Here is a 15,764-nt window from a genome sequence, read left to right as displayed (position 1 = left end):
GAGTTATGTAGGCAGGCCTACATTTTCAAAAGCTACTAGTAATTTAGGGTGCTTCAGTTTTTGAGCCTCCAACTTGAGACACCGTAGAGGTGCTTGCTTTTCAGAGTTATTGAGCAAATGCCCTCTGAAATCAGGCTCTTTCCAAATGTGTCAAGCTGGGCACCCAAAATTACTAGCCACCTCTGATAATGTAGGCCAAATATTCTGGACTATTGTGACCCGCATGTAACTCATAGCTAGAAGAAGGAAATATGCTGCTTTATCACATGACAACCCCCAGCCAATCATAATGTGACAGTGTTCTTGTGCTAAAATAACAATTGCATCCTTGATATTCTTTTTAATTAATTTAGTTACATAATTGCTTCTATATTATTTGATCTTCCTGCAGAATGATATATTTATGTGCACACAATTACTTGAAACATACTCTGCTCTCAAGGGTTAACTTGGTTACTGGAACCAAACTGAGCATTTTAAAATGCAGCTACCATGGAGAATAGATGTCTTTAAAGCCATTATATCACATGTTAAACAAAAGGGCTCCCAAATGATGTTCTAGTTTGAATTATTTGTCTTTGCAAATTCTCTGGTTTTATTGCCAAAGAAAAGACATGTACGGCAGCCACATTCTTATCTGTTATACCAATTTAAATCTGGAATATTTCCACCAAGCTAAATGAAGTTACACCAGATTTAAACAAGGGAACAGAATCTGGCCCGATTCATATAGTGCTTAGTTTTCAGAATATAATTTGGGTTTAAAACACTTCCTGCAGCAGCTGGATGTTTCTTTCATGTTTCCTATCTACTAACTGAGCTGGCAAGGCGCTGTCAGATCTCACAGTATCAAAGGCTGTAAAGGGGAATGGTACTGATAGTCAAAAATGGCATAAACAACGTTGTCTGAATTTGGCAACATTGATTTGCTGTTGTAATCCAATAATTGTTGTAGACTGAAAACATTTCAAACAGAACAGACTGGAGACTTTTAAAAGAACAAAGCCTAAGAGAATTCTGTCCATAATTAAATATGGCAATTAAGGGGCAATTGTCAGCTGGGGTGGATCAGTGCTGATCTACCACAGTGGAGGATCTGGTTCTTAACCTCTTCTTCATTGGGCCACCTTCATCCCTGCTGCCACTTCCCTGGGGGAGCTATCTGCGGAGTGTCATACATGCAGTGAATCTGACGGGCCTCAGACTGGCACTTCCTTGTTGTGTATACAATACTAAGAAGGAAGGTAGATTCGTTTCATGATCAGATGCAGAAAGGGCTGATAGATCTGACTCTGTTCATCAATCATTTCGGAATGAACTGTCTTGGGGCATTATGAATATTTGACAGGACATTTTCAGAGGCAAAAACCCCACAGTTCTATAGTGTGTCAGGAGATAAGAATACCTTCAGACGAGGGCTTTGCATTGGGTCGCCTCCCAGCAAAGCTCTCACGTTCACACCTACATTATATAGGCTGTTTGAAACCACCAGCGTCCTTTGCAATTTTAGTAAACAGAAAATCTTCATAAAATGAAACCGGCTGCAAATGAGAAGAATTCATAATAGAGATTCCTAAGCAGGAGCCGTATTTGTCTTTGCTGTCGTGAATAGAGGCAGCAGGTGGTTTCAGCGAGACAGGGGCAATGCTCTGTACAGAGGTAAAATTTGAATTGTCGATGCAGAATCTGACCAGTGTCACTCTGGTCTGTTGCCTGGCGCCCTTGAGAGAGAGTGAGTTCTCTGGTGGCCTGGAGCGCCCTCTAGTGGTGTTAACTGTAGCCACCAGGAAATGTCTCAGTGCTTCAGAGAGAGGATACGTTTCTCCCAAGGTTTACTCTTCTCTAACGCTCCCGCCCTATGAAGGCGCGAGGGCGTTACTATGATTTTAAGAATAGTGCAGACACCGCCTCCAAATTGCTTGAAAGCGTCCCTTACCATCCGCTAAACTCTTGCAACAACAAGCCCCAGCCCACGCTGTGCAAGGCGGCTGCCGCCGCCGTCTGCAGACGTTTTATTTCAACCCTCCAACAGATGTTCATACCGTGATTCTCTGAAAGTCGCACAGCACGCAGATTAATAATCCTTTCTCTGACTAACAACACACCCCAGATCCTCAGGATTTAATGCTCATCCTCGTGCCATCTGGAGGCTTTTGTGTCCGATACCCCCTCCCCGCGCCTCCGCTTTTGAGGCCATTAGTTGACTTTTTCATACCTGTGTGCTGCCCTGTCCGTCGAGCTGATCTACCAACGGTACATTTAGCTCTGTACCCATTTCTAGCTCTGCCACAGCCTTCCCGGGCAAATCTCGCTGTGTCTCAGTCCCCCAGGTGTAAAATGGGAATAATATGCTTCTTGCCTCCCAGCCTTTGCCTGCCTGGGCTCGATGGTGAACTCTTCCCAGGCCGGGACTGTCTCTTACTATGCGGTGCTGCTACACAAAGCCTACCACAGCTGTGCACCAATCCTGGGTAGGGCTTCTAAGTGTTGTCATGTAAATACTAACATGGGGACACGCCTTTGTCTGTCTCTTAAGAAGGCTGGGGAAAGCAATTTCACTTAGGAACCGATGGCAGAAAGTGGTGCAAAGTGGCGTGGGACCTATGGAAATTCTGACTAATGCCCCTACTGCCCCAGCGAGCATATCCAGGAGTCAGTTTTTCCTTGCCTCTCTGGGCTGGATGAGCTCACCCCTACACTGGGTTAGGGCTGCTTCAGGCCCAGAGCAGCCTGTTTATTCTGCCACAGTCAACACGCAGGGCAGGAGCCGAAGGAAAACAAAGCTTGTTTTCAGAGAATACAACTTGCAGCCTTTTTTTTTTTTTTTGGACATCCTTTAACGTTAAAAGCCAAATGCAACAAGTAAAACATCTCCACGTTGTTGCAGCAGCCTCAGCAGAAAAAACTTTGGGCACATCTACCTTAGCCAACAATTATTATGAATAAAAATAAAGGTAGGAGGAAAGGGGGGCTGGGGGAACTAACCGTTAACTTCTTTTGTCTGGCTCAGCTCCCCTGCAGTGTCACTGGATCCCTGCTATTCAAAGCCAAATTATGTTGAACAAACAGATTGAGTGGAACTGGTGTTGGGGAAGAAGAAAAACATCACAGGGAGACTGTAAATGTGTGCACGTCAGCAGAGGGCCTGGCTAGCCTTGTCAGACTCAATCGAGGTGACGACTGGATTTCTTTTTCTCCTCTCTGCTTTTGTCTTCACAACGGCCAATGTAGTGTCTCTGGGAAGCTTGATTTGCTTGCTCGGCTAGTTGTTTAGTCTGGCAGGGATAACAGCCCTCTTACTACCCTCCTCCCCCAATTGTGGCGACAAACGGAGGCGCTGAGAAGCCCCCTTCTTGAGGGTTTGGTGGGTCTCTCTCCGAGTTCAGCGCTTGAAACAAGATTTGTGCTTTGAAACTAAAGGTGACATCGCGGGGGGTGTCAATACACCAACCCAACCCAACCGCGGTTGTTTCTCCTAGCCTTTCAAGCAGCTCTTTAAGAAATCGTCCTGAAGTGACTCGAATAACCTCTGATGCGAAGTGGCTTAACGATTCCAGAGCAAAAGCTGGGGGCGCGTGGAAATCAGGCTGCTTATGAAAAGGTGCCGAGACGCGAGGAAATTTGGTTTCAGTGTTTCTCGCTTGTAGGGCTCATTTGCCCAAGGATCAGAGATGATTTCCCAAAGGCCATTTCCTGTGGCCGCTGATGCACATGCTGCTCGGGTGCATTCGGATTTAAGGCTCGGGCTGGAAAGTCTTTTTTTTTTTTTTTTTTTTTGGAGTTTTCTAGGGTAGGGAAGAAGTTGTTCTCACTTTTCTGAGTGCTACTCGGCCGCAGGTAACTGGTTGCAGCTGGGAGTGCCCCAGACATGCCAGTCTGAGTGCCGTGCTTAGCAGAGTTTGGCCAGGCTCTGAAAGACGGGGGTGTTGCAGAAAAGTCACAGATCCGATTTGGGAGATTCAGTTTAATGGAGCCAGATATAGCGGCCGTTTATTTAGGAGCCAGGTCAAAACAAGGGATTGCCTACTTCATTCCTTATAGCTCTCCACTTTAGAACGTGTCGGGAAATAAGCAAGGTTAGCTGCAAAAGTACAAGAGATGCGTGTCCCTGACCTTAAAGAGTGTCAGCTTCAAGGAGAGAGCCACAAAGGTAGGGCGGGCAAGAGGAGGGGTTTAGATGAAATCGGCCAGCAGCACAGTGCTTCAAAGTCCATGCTGCAAATGCTTAAACATGGGTAAGGATAATTAAAACCAGACCTCCTCGAGCTGAGACAAAGGACTCCATCCCCGCTCCATCTGATCCCGACCCCATGTACAAATGAAGCCCGTTAAAAGCAGTGTCCGATCCGATGCTGCCAGGCTCGGAGGGCGGCATGAAGGCACACACACAAGCCAAGGAGCCCAGCGAGCTCTGCCCCGCTACAGTAGAGGCCAGGGGTCCAAATTAACAAACCATTAGCCTGCCTAATAGCCTCAGCTAGTTAAACTCAACCCATCTCGCCCCTGGGCCAGAGGGAAGCGCAGGAAAGGGTCATTATTTACAGCAAATTGTTTCTTCTCCTGGGGACCAATAGCGCCGTGGGGGCCAGAGAGGCAGCTTGAAGGCTCCCAGCCCAATAAACAGACCACATGAGCAGCTCTGGACAAGGAACCGCTGCTGGTTTCAACCTCACTGTCCAACTACCCCCTTCTCAATGTGGATTCCTCCGCTCCGCTTTTGGACCCACCAAGAGATCTGGACTTTGAAGCACTGGCGAGCTGATCTGTGCATAAGAGCTACCATTGCCTTGCTGGCTGGGCCAGCACTGCCGTGTATACACACGCTTGAAGTATAGGTTTGAAGTGTAAACATGTACTTTGAGGCAACAGCCCTGTCAGCTGGACTCCCAATGTTTTGTTTAAGACGCGAAGCTCCCATCTGTCTGCCACATAAACAGTCTGGGATGGAAAGTCCCCCCGAGAGCACAATGCCCTCGGTTTCAGGCTGAACTGCCCTTGCCATTAAGCCGTTGGAAGCGTTTGTAACAGAAAAGGGGGCATTTGAACCACGTGGGGTGGGGCCAAAAAGCCACCCCCCCCGCAATACCACCCCCTTCAGGAGGGGTTAACACCTATTTGCTCGATGCGCAGCGAAGGAAAGCCGCGGAACGCAAGAAATGCATCCGAATCCAGCTGCGCTTGGATGGAATTCGAAGTACAAGAAAATTTGTCACAGAAGCCGAATGGGGAAGGAATGTGAACGGCTTAAGCCGTGTTTGAGGGGAGAGGGCTTGTTTAGGTTTATTTAAATACATCACCTTAAACAGGCTGATTCTGGCAAAGCCATGGGGAACCACAGTGCTTTGAGGGGAGGGTTGAAAATATCCAGATGTTGAATTATGTTTGAAACTGGTTTCTTAACCGTCCAGGTTCCTCCTCTCCCTCCACCAACCTCAACCCCTCCCCCCAACCCAGTGCTTCACGTCCATTCCTCAGCGTTGCTTACAAAAGTGGGCTACATGTGACAGTGGAGTGCCACCTCATCAATGTTTTTGCACGCCCCTCACGGCTCAGTGATCAGGGCAGAAGCCCTGCATTTCCCAAGCCTGTTTCTCAGCACAATAAGTGGAGGAGCGGAGGGGGGTGGGACAGGAGCACAGTGGGGTCTCTCTCTCTCTCTCTCCCAGCAAATGGCCCGGAGGCAGCCGAGATAGTAACAGGGGCAGAGCGGAGCCCTCCAGCCAAGGGCACACATATGGTGTGCATCTCCACTGCTTTCTATCAGCCAGATACCGAGATAAGAAAAAAAATAAACACCCAGCCTTGTAAATGGGAAGGTTTCTCGCCCTCTTCCCAAGCTGGGGACCGCACATGGCCCCCTGCTTGGCTCTGTACAACAATCTTGTAGGATCTTAGAACAACAGAATGTAAAAGGCGTCTTGCTCTTCCCTGTGTAAGCCACGCAGGGCGAGTGACACAGGGGGGGCTGGAGATGACTCAGGGACTGAGATAAACGGCTGAAAATGTCAACACTTCAGGCACCGATCCCCGCAACAGTCCAGAAACAGAGTCAATACACTCTGAATTATTAGAGGTGTTTCCTGCTTCGGAGGCGTGTACACAATGGGTCCGATCCTATCCACAGCTGGAGGCAAAGGGAGTTTGGCCATTGATTTCCGTGAGGGTAGGACGGGGCCTATGGCTTGTAACTACTCACGTTGTATTTACCCGGAGGGAGGAGAGGCGCTAGACATATATTTCGTGTTAGAGATGGCTGTGATGGAGCCAGTAAATAAAACTCTAGGTCTCGAAATACCAGAGTATCCTCCAAATGCGAAGGTACATTTACTTTTTCTCTAAGCGCTGTGGGATCCCACATGGAAGCAGTTAGCGAATGTTTGTTAATGATCATAACAAAGACATTATTCAAATTAGACAGGTAATTACAACCAGAAGGAACATTCCTTTCTTTTCTTTCTCTCTGTTCTGTTTCTGTCTGCAAGAATGGCTCTCCCTTCACATCTGGTCCGGACACTACAGCATCAGATGTCCCCTTTATCGTTTTAGGGATTTAATACCCAGGCGATAGTCACACAAATAAATCCCAACCGAAACAAAGCTACTTTGCAAGGCTACTAAAGAGTTCTTTGCGATCCTGGAGCGCGTTTGACTGGTGTGAACCTTGCTTTAAAATTCCGAATCTCACTTTTATTTAAACCCTTGTAACCATGCAGGGTTCGTTCGAGGCTTTGTTTTTCCTCTCTCCATCACCCGCTAAAAGAGCAAGGCCATTTGTAACCTTGTTGCTCAAATAATTCCAAGCTGCATATATTGTTCCTTGTTTGCTGATCGATTGGAGCCTGGTATTTATTTACAAGCATTACGGTATCCTGTTAGCATTCCGAACAAGGGGCTGTTCATATATCTGCCTCCAATGATTTCCTGAAGGAACATGTGGAAGCAATAGTGAGGTTGTGCACTCACCCAAGCCGAAGATGCCTTGGTGGAGAACACGCAATAGGCTGCAGGCACCGGGAGCACCAAACAACCCAGTGAGGGGGGACCCTGCAAACGCAGCCCGCGGGCTCTCAGCTTGAACAGGATTACACTCCCTGCCTTTCACAGCTCCCGCTGCCCGGTCCCTTCGGGGGATTTGCGCTTCAGAGACCAATTCTCCTTCGTTTGGGAGGGAGAAAACCACCAGAGTCTATTGCTTGACTTTGAGAACAAACTGCTTTTGTTTAGTAACGAACAGAAGGACAAGCGCCTATAAAGGCAAGGCGGGAGAAAGGGAAAGCTGTGCAGAAAAAAAAACGAGGACGCAATGCTAACAAGCATTCCTCTAGGACACCCTCCCCGGCCGCACGCACCCCTGGACACTCCAAGTTCTGCCCTGGAGAAGGGGATGTGAAACGCACCTCAGCTCCCATTCCTGGGGCTGCAGTGCCCCCTCGCACCCAACAGCTGAATAACTCCAGTTGCACGAAGCTGTGCTCTCTGTGCCTCGTTTGATAGGAGCTAGCCAGAAAACGAAGAGCAGCCCCATCTGACTCCCAAGATTACATCCGTCTCTCTCTCTCTCCACACACACTTATCTCCAGCAAATAGCAACAATCGAGCCCGACGAGATACGTGTATCTCCCGGCTGGGGATCAAAGCTCTGGCCGGAGACTATTCTAAACCGAGCCGTTCAAACCCTCAAGGCTTCGCCTGCAATGTCTGTCCAAGCTCCTTAATGCTCTGCGGTGGCTTTGGAGGCTGAGCGGGATAGAACACACGGTCCTCCCACGTGAAACCGCAGGGTTCGGACACCGTTCTCTTTCGTCGTTCCTTTCATTCATAAATACTAGGAGCTCGCCTCTGGCTGTGGGTGCCTGGCGCTTCACAGCCATCCGTCCATCCATCCACCCACCTTTCTACACCAAGCCCCAGCTCAGTCAGGCGTCAAAGACATCACTAAGCTACCAGTTCACTTCCATCTCAGCTTCCTCATCCGTGCCCTGACACTGGGAAAGGGACCCCAGCCTACGCGGCCGCCCCAGCTGCCCAGAGCGTGTGCGGGGGGAAGCTCATTCGTGCCATTGGGAACACGGTGGGTTTTCAGGAAACCTTTCCCCCCTGCAGTGCAAAACTCTCAAATTCGCCCCCCATTCCCCGGCCATATGGCTCCACTGGCGGCCCCTCCTCTCCGCGGCTGGAGGTTGACTGGCCCCCCTGCCTGCGTAAGAGCCGCTGGAGGCTGGGCTTCAGGTGCGGACCGGACCAGGGAGGCTTTTATTCTGAAGGGGCAAGGGGGGGGGGCTCATTTCCTGACAGCTATTTACTTAACGCAAATGATTAGTTTTGGAAGGATGGACTCGAACATCGAATCAATTACAAGACGCGGTCTCTGAGAGCATTGCAGTCTGAACTGGAGGGAGCGAGGGAGGAGGAGGAGGAGGAGGAGGAGGAGGAAAAGTCAGAGAGGACGTGGACATATTTTTGACTCTTTCTCTAGACTTTTCATTGCGGATTAACGTGTGAACGGGAAGGTAAGGGGGGGGGGTTTCCACTTTTTATGCTAGCTGCAGGGGACGTTGCTGATCCGGATCCAAGGAATGGAAGGTTGCTGGGGATCAGCCCCTGTGTGGACTGAAGAGCCGGGGCACGGGGGCGGCTCACCTCCTCAGGGGATCCTCGCTGGAAACTCTAACTCTGGAAGTTTGCGCCTGAGCCTCAAAGGGCTCTGGAGGCTTTCGCTCGTCGGGGGGCAGCTACCTCCTTGGGGGGCTCGCACGGGGGGTTCCTAGGGCTGGGAAGGTGGTTTGTCCCAGGAAGGTGATGCTTTCCCCCTGAATGGAAGCAGCGCGCTTTGTTGGAGAGGGCTGGGGAGAGGGGCGATGGGGGGGGGGGGGGTTGGATGGAGACAGGGGACGGGCGAGACTCGGGGCACTCGCTGGACCCCAAAAAAGGACAGCGAGGGCACTGGCCGAGGAGAGAAGGATGGACACGTATCACCGATCCCCTTCGGCTCCGGAGAGGGATGGAGCAGGAGCTCCAGTGGTCTGCGGGCAGGGGAGAGAGCAGCGATCGCCCCGGGAGTGGCGGGGCGAGGGGCCCCCGACAGTCGGGACTGGGGGGCGGCAGCCGGGGGACGCGGGGCCCCTGTCTGGAGGAGGCTGCCCCGCTGGCGGAAAGGCTGCGCTAATGACAAACACATTTGGGCTGGGGCGGAGGGGCCACAGCGCCGCATTCCTGCAGCCTGGCTGGGAGCGATTCCGGGGACGGAGCTGCGAGCGGGCTCCGCGCCCCCCTATCTCCAATCTGGAGTGAAGCCCTTTGTGTGAGGACCGGGATCGGCGGAGGAATCTCGTAACGGGAAGGAAAGCGGGGACTTTGCCGAGGAGCCCGGATCAGCTCTCGGGGCAGCGTACTCGGGGAGTTGAGAGGGCTTGGCGAAGGTAAGAGGAGGGTCTTTCTCGGACCCTCCCTTGGCCGCTGTGGTCCCAATCCCCCCTTGGCTTTACCTAGCCCTCCTTCCCTCCATCAGGTCCGACCTGCCATCCCTCTCTTCCATTGTTCCCGTCGTGGTTAACACCCCTCCCTCGTCTTTTCCTGCGCCTCCCGAGCCCTCTCCCCCAGCGGGCTAAAGCGCGTAGAGATCCTCGGGGTGCTGTCTGTCTGCAGGGGCAAATCATCCCCCAACCCGATCCCTGCGCCCGGCGGGTTTACACCTCGCTCTCCGTTCTCCCTGCGAGCGGGGAAGCTGAACTCTAAGCTCTGGGCTGTTACCTGGCGGCGGGCCCAGTTCACACACACCCAGCTGCGCTCCTCGTGCGACGGACATGCCAGAGCCACAGAGCTGCCAGCATGCCCTAGCTGTCTGCCCCGTCTGCAGCCCAGGCGGGCGAGCCCTTTGGGTTGTGCCCAGGGAGTGTAAGGGACCATCAGCCCTTTGCGGCTTGTGATGTGTTTGGTTGGATTTTGTCTGGCGCTGCGGTTGAAACTTGCTGGCCCTGCCATGCTGGGGTCCCCTGGAAAAGTCCCGAGAGGACTAGGAAATGGCTTATTGGCTCTTTGCTGCGTTGCTCAACATTTTTGGACGGGGACCCAGCAGCTAGTAGACACTCCTAAGAACAGGGCTGGACCGTGTTTTGGAGCGAGATGGATCTAGGGAGGCAGCACCAGCCCTCAAGACTCAGCAACACGTCTGGGAACTGAGACAGGGGTAAATCCCAGAGGAGAGCGGGCTGCCTTTAGTTCCTGTGAGGTAATTACAACGACAAACAGAGTTTTAACTCCGCTCCTGCCTGGATTACAGAGTTATTTTCTGTCCGGAGTTTTCAACCCCACCACATGCAAATTCTCCAATTGCTTTGGCGACCTCCCACACCAATGTCTAATAATCCCCGCGAAGGGCGCCTTGCAAACACAGGAATCGACTGCATCCTCCGGGAGCAGATTTGGGAGTGACACGAGACATCTCTCTCCGTGCCCCATGCATCAGACGGGTGGTCCCCGGAATGCGGATTGCGCTCGCCCCGCCGAGCGCGTCCAGCTGTAACTGCCTCGTGTGTCAGCCACGGAGCGTTCCGGGGTTGAGAAGGTGTGAGGTCAGGCAGAGAGAGAAACTCTTTCCTCCTGTCCCCAGTGGACGCCTTTATCTGCGCAGGGGAGTCCTCAGCGTCGGATCCCCTGGAAGGCGGGGCATCCTGCGCAGACAGGGTGAATCCCTAGCCTCATCGAGCCCCCAGGAACAGCGGCTTTGGGGGACCCTGCAGGCTCCTCCCAGCCGCTGTGGAGACCTGCTGGCACATGGAATAGTGTGGCCTGGGATTCGAGCCTGAAGCGGGCCCCGAAGGCTTGGGGAGGGGATTGAAAAAGAAGTTCTGAACAAGAGTGTCAGATCAAGGAAATGTGGCGCTTGGAAAACATTTGACTCACCCCAGTAAACACCAAATTTGTGCAGCTCCTCCCCACCTCTGGTTTCGTGTCTGGCTGGCTCGCCTAAGGGTTTTTGCTTCAGCTTGGCAAAGGTGTTGCTATTGTTTCCTATGAAAATAGCGAAGTGGCTGAAATTTGACGTCACTGCTGGGTTCTCTCATTGTTCTTGGGCTCTTTCGGTTAATCCTTTCTCGCTAACTCTCAGCTCCCTCGGCTTTTCCAATATGTAAATGTTATAGATAAGTGTTCCTCAACATGTGTTGACTTTCTTCGCTGCTGGGTACCCTAGGATCATTTGGCCTTCACTATCTCGGAGTCAGCCAATAAAGTGGCAAGCGTTGGCCAGACGTTTAAAAAACAGAACAGGGGGTTTGAAAGTGTGAATGTAAACATTCCCCGCCCCCCAAACTAAACAAACTAGCATCAAGGCAGTCTTTACAATATCCAGTTGTCCTCTGGCAATGGAGGCTGGGCTTCCCGGTTGAGCCCTGTATGTGCAGTGTGTGTGCATGCAAGCCATAATGCAAAAGTCCTGTAGACTTTAACAGAAAGGGATCACACCGTTGGTTTTTTGAATGTAATCGAGAATTATATTCCCTGCCATAGGATTTTGGTTCAGATAAAGGACATCATTCTTGATTGAAATGTTTAGGAGTTTTTCATAGCACCCCATTCAGTTTCCATGGTCCTTACTGGTTTCATCTCTATTAAGTTCTCCAAGAATTTTCCATATGTGTGAGTGTGTGTTCTTGGGTTTCTGAGCCCACGGTGGAATTTTAACCTGACCCGGTGAGAGCGGAGCTGGGGAGAAGAATGGTTTGATGGATCTGACACAGTTTCCTCCAGGTTGAAATCTCAAACCTTGGTTTCTCGCAGAGGAGCATTGGTTGCGCCCCATAGGGAGAGAAGGAAATTAGTGACCTCTTCATCTGAGTCCGGTCTGGGAGGGAGGGAGGGAGGGAAGAATTACAGAGCTCCCTCCTTCAGCTGTGTGTGTGTGTTCTATAGGAATGTTGATTCTGCAGTTTTTTCCTGCCAGCAATTACTGCTATACGTTTCCGTGTGTGCATAAGGGAAACATCTCAGCCTCCTTCCCTAAAGCTGGGGGCGGGATGTGGGGGGCGAGAACACACCTAACCGTTCACCATTTGTTAGCACCGACAGTGGAAAAAGGCAGCCAGGGAAAACTTTCCCCTGCCAACAAAGCCTGCCTGGTTTAAGGAAACTGCTGAGGTCGCTTTCGGCAGCCCCAACGCGGCGCTCTGGGGAGGGAGTGGGGGACGAGGCGTTAGCTAAACGGCTCGCGCTGGAGAGCAGGGCTGGTGCCTGTGGGGTGTGACGTGGTGGATAGGCTGGAAGGTGCCAGACAATGTTTTCCCATGGCAAGAGGCAGGAGTAGATTGTCCAATCTGGGGCAGGCTGGGCTCTGCAAAAGGTCCCGTTTGCAGTGTTGTGCTGCCCCCTAGCAGTCATCCTTACGGTTACCGCCCGAGCCCTACAACGTTTTACGGCATATTGGGCCAGTTTCCACTGTCTGAATAGTAGCGTCCCCTTAGGTTAGTCTCACTGCTTGATTTCAATGGCGTTACACTGCGGAATCAGGCCTGTGGTTCTTGAGCCCAAGAATTTCCAATCTCAGGGGCCGATCCTGGCATAGGATCCGCTAGCGCAGTTCCCTGCACCAACGCAGAACTCAGGGGCTGTGTCAGTGGATTCAGAGACGGGATCAGACAAAAACAATAGGACAGAAATCGAAGATTTTGAGGTTCATCTTCCATTTGGCTCAAGCAAAATTTGAACTGTGGAGATCTGGCTTTAAAAAAATGCCCTAGAATCAGGGAAGAATGATCTTCATTCTTAGCTTCTTTATTCAGATTTTTTTTTAAAAGAAATGTCCCTGCTAAGCAATGATTTGAATGAAGAGAAATCTGTCCAAAAACTTGATAAAGCTTCAAGAAGCATGAAAGTATATTTCAAAAGTTCAAGGGAATTTCAGAATCCCCAAACACCAGGTTCCCCTATCCCTAGTCAGAGCTCATCTTACTTTTAAATGATGGCCCTGTTTCTGCAATTACATCAGTGTGTGCAGGGAGGGGACACACAAGAGTCTGCCAGCATGGCTCTGACTATAGGATTGGGGCCATATTTGCTATTGTTTGTCACCAGATGTGTAGACTACAAAGAGATCTTCAGACAGCAGGGTGGTTTATACAGATTTTGGTACCAAGGAAAGCAGGATGTAGTAAGGTGCATTTTCAACCTCATTTTCTTTGTATTGTACTCTGGGTCAAAACTAGAGGTTGGATGCGTATCATACTCTGAAGGCCTTGAGCCAAAGAGGTTTGTTTCAGCTGTTTCAAAGAGCAGGGTTTTCCAAAGACTGCTTCACTGGGCCCCTCAAAAAGTGCTCATAGCTTAAAATGCAAACACACAGAACCTCCTGCCCCCCACCCCTCGGCTTTCAAGTTAACCTTTCCTTTGGGTTTCCCACTTTAGACTGTCTTCTCTTTTTTAAATTTTAGACCCTGATCCTGAAATTTGATCTGCAAGGAGAAAACTTTATTCCTGTATTCTCTATGAAGTCAAAGGGGCTAAGCATGGGGTTTGCCCCATGGAGCAGACTGCAGGATCAGGGCCTTAGACTGTAAGCTCTTTGGGACAGAGTTTGCTGCCTGTGTGTCCTGTAAAGTGCTGGGCACACTGTAAGAACCTAATACAGAGTTAGAATTGACATTTAATAACTGTTGCTTTGCTATGGTACAGGAGAGATATTCAGGCCACCCTGAATGTAAATATTTTGAAAGGGGCAGTGGAGCAACCCTCTCTTTAAGAAAAAATATTTAATTGTAAACTGCATTTTGCTAGTGTATTTTAAGCGGACAATCACAGAAGTGTTTTCGGTTTTGGTTTGCGTGGTCCTTTCCTCTTAGCACTCATGGAAATCTTCAGAACTTGCTATTGTTCACTGTACAGAGGGTCTTGCTTTTGGGGAGTCTTATAAGGAAAGGAGCCAATGACCAAGAAAAGTTACAGGTGGCCGTGTCCACATATTTAAATCAACCTAGTAAATCACACCATTTTCATTCAGTGATTTCCTTTTTCTTACCTGGCTCCAACCTTTCCTGGAAAAGCTCAGAGCTTCCCCAGAGAAGCCAGTTTTAGGGAGAACCTGCACTAAAAGCATCAAACTCATTCCCAAATTAAGATGATCTCATGGTTATGTTTCCAAAACCTGAATAGATAATGGTATTTGGACCTGCTTTTGCAACAGTCTCCACTAGTACTGCAGGTGTGAATAAGCGTTGCAGGATCAAGTCTTTTTACCAGGGCTCACACGAAGTTAAAATAATTTCCATATAAAATGACAGTTTCAAGTTGATGCATGGAGACTTGGAGTCGCTTAAATTCCATCTCTCACCTTTGAGACTGATGCTCCTTTCTGCCGAAGAAATGCAGTTTGGCTACACTAGTGTGGACCAACACTGCCATCATGTGGCCAATTGGATTAAATGCAGGTGACTGCTACCCAGTGGGAAATGAGGCTATTTTCTGTTATTTAACGATGGATATACAATTCTACTTTCCTGGTGAAGGTCTTTGCCTAATTTATGACAGCATGAAAGGTTGATACCACTCTTTCCTCCCCAGAGTGCTTTCCCTCTAGCATGTGCAGAATGACTGACTGGGTCTCTCATTATTTTCTATATGGATTTTTACATCAAGGTTCACAACATTCTGGATACAAATTTTAGCAAATTTTGTTTTGACTTACACACCACAGTCAATGGAACTATTCATGGTGGTAAGCACTGTACTTGATAGCAACTGTTTGGCAGACCAGGTCCTTATAAACAAAGATTTTGATTATATCCCTTTCATGATTTAGTATAATCAAAATAAGTAACTGAAATACTAACAGGTTTCAGAGTAGCAGCCATGTTAGTCTGTATTTGCAAAAAGAAAAGGAGGACTTGTGGCACCTTAGAGACTAACCAATTTATTTGAGCATAAGCTTTTGTGAGCTACAGCTCACTTCATCGGATGCTATAGCTCACGAAAGCTTATGCTCAAATAAATGGGTTAGTCTCTAAGGTGCCACAAGTCCTCCTTTTCTTTTTTTGAAATACTAACATTTAATCTAGACCACTTAAAAAATCTAAATAAACACAATTACTGCTTTACTCTATACACTCTGCTTTATGTATATTGGCAGACTAATTTGGAAATTTGAGCCAGATCTAACATTCTTTTCATGCCTCTCTATTCCTATTATAATCAGTGGGTATCCTAGGGTGTACAAGGAATGAAGGATCACACCATAAGTATGCATACACTGCACATGTGCTTATGACCTTGGCCCAGATCTTCAGCTAGTGTAGCTCCATTGACTTAATTTATGTCAGATAAGGATTAGATCCATGGGGTGTTCTGAACTGAACCTGGGGTGTTTACTGAAGCTGACTAAATGAAAATAGTTAAAATAAAGAGCATGGAGGGCTGGGATGGAATAACTCTTTCTCTTGCCTGGGAGGAGACAATTTTTTTGCCCACTTACTGGCTGGAGCTAAATATACTTACTCCCACCAATAGCTTGCCTAAAGTATTGGCACTGAGTTAGGCAAACAGGCAAAACAAGCATACGCAAGAACCCATTGGACATGGCATGCCAGTGATCATTGTTCTTTAGATGCATGACAATGTGCAATTCCATTCAAACTGGAATCATGATGAAGAATCATGTGTATACCCCTATTCTCTCTTTCTCAGTTGCTGGAGGTTCCTCTGGACCTTGTCCCATAGGTTAATATGTCATTGATGGAAGGTATCAAAGCAATAAGATCTCAAAGAGCAACCAGTCTGTC

The 15,764-nt window shown here is 49.2% G+C and overlaps 1 protein-coding gene across 3 annotated transcripts in view; it reads left to right on the top strand.

Moving 5' to 3' along the window:
* The first annotated feature begins 8,047 nt into the window (after window positions 1–8,047).
* Window positions 8,048–15,764, top strand: part of PDGFRA (platelet derived growth factor receptor alpha) — a 48,279-nt gene continuing 40,562 nt past the window's right edge. The window contains exon 1 of one of the 3 annotated variants that reach the window (XM_084625554.1): window positions 8,048–8,071. The gene's annotated coding sequence lies outside the window, so the exon portion shown is untranslated. Of the gene's footprint in view, window positions 8,072–8,365; window positions 8,511–9,391; window positions 9,420–15,764 lie in introns of those variants that run through there. The other 2 variants (XM_084625553.1, XM_084625555.1) reach the window with 2 other exon arrangements.

The sequence above is a fragment of the Lepidochelys olivacea genome, assembly GCF_965140295.1.
Source record: "Lepidochelys olivacea isolate rLepOli2 genome assembly, chromosome: 4".
Taxonomy (NCBI): domain Eukaryota; kingdom Metazoa; phylum Chordata; order Testudines; family Cheloniidae; genus Lepidochelys; species Lepidochelys olivacea.
This window is presented reverse-complemented; position numbering and strand designations above follow the sequence as displayed.